We start from the raw sequence: 4406 nt of genomic DNA, 5'->3' as shown, positions 1-4406 counted from the left end.
TGAACATCTATGCCCCAAATGCAAAGTCACCCACATTCGTAAAAGAAACATTACTAAAATTTAAATCACACATGAAATCTCACAAACTTATAGTGGGAGACTTCAGCACCCTACTCTTACCACTGGACAGGACTACCAGACAGAAACTTAACAAAGAATAAAGGAACTAACAGAAGTTATAACTGAATTTCGTTTAAGAGACATCTACAGAATATTTCATCCAAACACAAAACAATATACCTTCTTATCAGTACCACATGGAACCTTCTGTAAAATTGACCACATACGGAGCTCATGGGTGGCAGCAGTGGTGTTAGCGGCGGCTGCAGCAAAGCTTTTGGCGAGATGTCTCACACCATTTTGCTGGTACAGCCTACCAAGAGGCCAGAAGGCAGGACTTACGTTGACTATGAGTCTGTGAATGAGTACATGGAAGGTGTTTGTAAAATGTATAAAGAACACCTGAAGAGAATGAATCCCAACAGCCCCTCTATCACATATGATATCAGCCAATTGTTTGATTTTATTGACGATCTGGCAGATCTCAGCTGTCTTGTGTACTAAGCTGATACACAAACGTACCAGCCTTATAACAAAGATTGGATCAAAGAGAAGATCTATGTGCTCCTTCGTCGACAGGCACAACAGGCTGGGAAGTAATTGAGTTGTAAGCTTTAGGGGCTGGGGATGGGCTTGAAACAGGTGCATACAGCGTGCTGTAGTGAACATTTTGTATGATAGTAATCCTGTTTCCATTTTGTTACTAGAGCCAAGATTGAATGTATGACATGAAATATGAATGACCTTTTTATTCTGAAACCACCATTGCCCCTTTGCTCCTTTTCTTTCTTTTTTCACTTAAACATTTTTATGATAATTCAGAGAGGAAGTGTTTTTTGCCATTTAAGGTTGGTTCCAGTCCTTGAAACTGTTTGTATCTACACTTTAGCAGTGAGTGCACTAACCCTTTATGGGAGGTAGGGGTGGTGACAAGGTTAGTTATGTCCTCTGGGAAAGTCTTAGTAAAAAATAAAGAAATATTCTGAAAAAAAAAAATTGACCACATACTCAGCAACTAAGTAAATATCAACACATATAAAAAATTGGAATAACCCCCTGTATCTTATCAGATTACCATTGTTTAAAGTTAGAATTCAACAACAATGCAAATTGCAGAATGCCTACAAACTCTGGAAATTGCACAATGTTCAATTGCATCTTCCCTGGGTCAGAGAAGAAATAAAGAGAGAAATTAAAGACTTCCTAGATTCAATGAAAATGAAGGCAAAACATACCCAAACAAATGGGACACTTTGAAAGCAGTGCTAAGAGGAAAGTTTATAGCACTAAGTGCCCATTTCAGTATACTTTTTACGCATACATTCAGTCTCATTTCACAATCCTTTCATCAAATTATCAACTTTTCCATTTCTTCTTTCCCCAAATTTAAGCCTTAGGAAACTCATAACTTATTGCCTTTTCTTGCAAACTTGCTTCTCTTCAACATTTGGCCTTTTGAAACTGGCTTTTTCTGTTAGCACAATTTTTTCCAGCTTTGCATCTAGTATGCCCGAAACACAAATTCCTTTCTTCTGACTGTGAAATGCTATTCTAAAAATACATCACAAGGCATTTGCCATTTTAGAAATAGATGAGCATTTGGAATTTTTCTATATTGGTGTATGGATAATATTGCCATACTCTTTAAACATGGTTGTGTCTATCTTGAGTTTGCATGGAAAAAGGGTGTTGCTGTTTTATATACCTAACAATTGCTTTTGGAAACAGCTGCATAGTGCAAAAGGTTTCCAGTTCTCCTTGTCCTCAGCAACACAATTTTCTATTTTGGTTGCAGCTGAGCTAGTTGATGGGCATTTACCTCAGTGTTTATCTTCTCTATCCTAAGGATATGCTTTCTCTTTCTGCATTGAATAGGTAAGTAAACTAATCAAAGAGATTATATTTTATTAGGTGAATCACATCCAAATTTCTTTCAAAGAGAATGTCACATAGTGTATTCATGGTTATCTTTATATAATTTATATGCTAACTACAAGTACAACTGAGTGAATAGGACCTCTCCTGTAGTATAGGTGGCTATGTACATATACTGCAGCATTGCTCTTGGATTGGTTACCCCAATTAGACATTGCTCATGGCTCCAGAGCCTTGGCACTTAAATGAGACTTAAGTCTGTACCACTGTTTTACTTATCTTGTTATTAATGTAAAGTTTCAGTAAACATAATCCCCTATCATCTTATTACTGAAGACACTACCGTCTACAAGGTCACACTCTGGTAAGAATGAATGCAATTATGCAGATGTATAATATGGTAATTTAACTTTTGGTCAAAGAGGACAAATGTAAAACAGCTGGATTTTCTGTTTTAAAATTCCCATCAGTCAATTACAGCACTTTGATATGAAAGCAGATGGCATGGCAGTCAGGCAGAATTCTCTAGAATTAAACATTAACATGAAGTCAATTTATCAATAAAGGATAACACCCCATAAAATAAATCCCATGTGATGTTTATCAGAACTCCCTCATATGGTTAAATGTTTTGTCATTTTCTGAGATTAAATAAATTACCATTAATCAATATGCTATCAAACTTTTTTTTCCACTGTCTGTTCTTAAAGGCTACTTTTCTTGGAGGAGGGCAGCAGTCAAATCCTCCATGTATTGTTTTTGGCCAGATGGAAGTTAATTGTTCACTTTTTTTAAGAGTATTGCAACACCTGTTCGTTTTTATTTTACTCTTAATATTCTTGCTTATTAGTGGATAAAGCTATCTCAACTCTAATATAATTAAATAGAGACTTGCATGTACAAAATACACATATTTATTTTACAAAATTCTCATACTGTAAGACCCCCCCGGAAGCTCAAGCCTCCAGGATCTCAGCACAGGACCTCAGTCACCCCAATCACCAGGAGGATTCGAAAGCCTGATGCAAATAGCATGAGGCTTTATTATAGTTGTTTAATGAGCTAACCCCATGTTAGCTTGGGTCCTTCATCCACCCACCATGGCGGATGGCTAGCAAAGACAGCTCCAAGTGTCTGCATAGAGATCTTATAGGGCAGCATAAGGGGAGTGTCTAGCACAGGCTCAGGATTGGTGTGTCTCCAGGCTGGGAGGGTTTACACTGTGTTGATCGGTCAACTGGTTGTTATGGCCCATAGGCCCTCCCAGGGTAGTTGCTATACTCTGCTTGTCATTGCTGTGCACTTGTCCATAAAGCACACCCAGAGCCTTAAAGCATAGCACCAGCAGCTAACTTCTGATTGGTTCCTTGCCACTAGGCAAGCATCTGACCTCTAAGTGACCAAGGCAAGGTCATGGCAAGCACATGTTCGGCTGTTATGGCTGCCGAAATGGGGAGCTGGTCCCTTCAATACCACACTTTACATGCTAATTGAATTTCATATTTTTATATAAAATTACAATAGGTCTTTTTAGTTATGATAATACATAATGCTACAAAACCGTATATTTAATTTATTCCAAGTTAATCATTATAAAACTTAAAATGTATGTTATATGAGTGAGTTTTCTATGATAATAACAAAATACCTTTAAAATGAGGAAAGAAAGAGGAAATGTTTCTAAAGCTTTGTAGCTTGGAGGGGTGTTCTAGAGAGATATCTTCAGGACTGTGAATGGAGCCAGCCGTACAGTCCCGGGTCTGATTCTGAGTGGAGGTGTGTGGACTAGGGAAGTTTAATTACCCAACTATGCTAACAATGAGACAGGAAATACTATATCATTTCAGGAGGGCTCTCAGCTGATGCCAAGAAGCAACAGTTTATTGAGAAGTCCATTTAAATAGTCCTCAAAGGGCAGGGACAACATCAGGAAGCATCTACTATAATGTATATAGCTAACATCAAGTGATTCTATTACCTAAACAACTCTTGGTCACATAGGCAGAGTCCTCAGCCCAGGCCTGGGCCTACTCAAAGCTTAAGCCACAGAGATGCAAATTAGAAGGCAAATTACCCTGAGGCCATGGTAAACAATAGTAGCCCTACTGGCAATTAACAATATAATGGTGAGCCTGAGCTTTCCAGTGCTCCATGTTTACAGGAGCTGGAGGTTGGGCCCCAAAATATTCCATAACAGAATTATTTGGTCCCCCACAGAGAGGCCAGTCCATGCTTAGATGGACTCATTGCTTTCAGGTCTGTGATTAGGCAGTACATCAGGGCAGGGAATGTATGGGGAGTGAATAGCAATAGCTATTCACCTCCCTGCAATCACAAAGTAAAAGTGCAAAGAAAAGACTGTTATCCTGCAGTGTTCTTGAAAGGCATATCCCCTATTGACTTAAGAGCTCCCAGTAAGCTCCATTTCTTAAAGTTTTTATCACTTTCTATAACAATAGTGTCAAAATAAA

At 38.3% G+C, this 4406-nt stretch overlaps 1 pseudogene; it reads left to right on the top strand.

The window, feature by feature from the left end:
• Positions 1-339: 339 nt before the first annotated feature.
• Positions 340-799, top strand: LOC100752612 (annotated as a pseudogene).
• The last annotated feature ends 3607 nt before the right edge of the window (positions 800-4406 follow it).

Source organism: Cricetulus griseus, chromosome 6 (assembly GCF_003668045.3).
Source record: "Cricetulus griseus strain 17A/GY chromosome 6, alternate assembly CriGri-PICRH-1.0, whole genome shotgun sequence".
NCBI classification, from domain to species: domain Eukaryota; kingdom Metazoa; phylum Chordata; class Mammalia; order Rodentia; family Cricetidae; genus Cricetulus; species Cricetulus griseus.
This window is presented reverse-complemented; position numbering and strand designations above follow the sequence as displayed.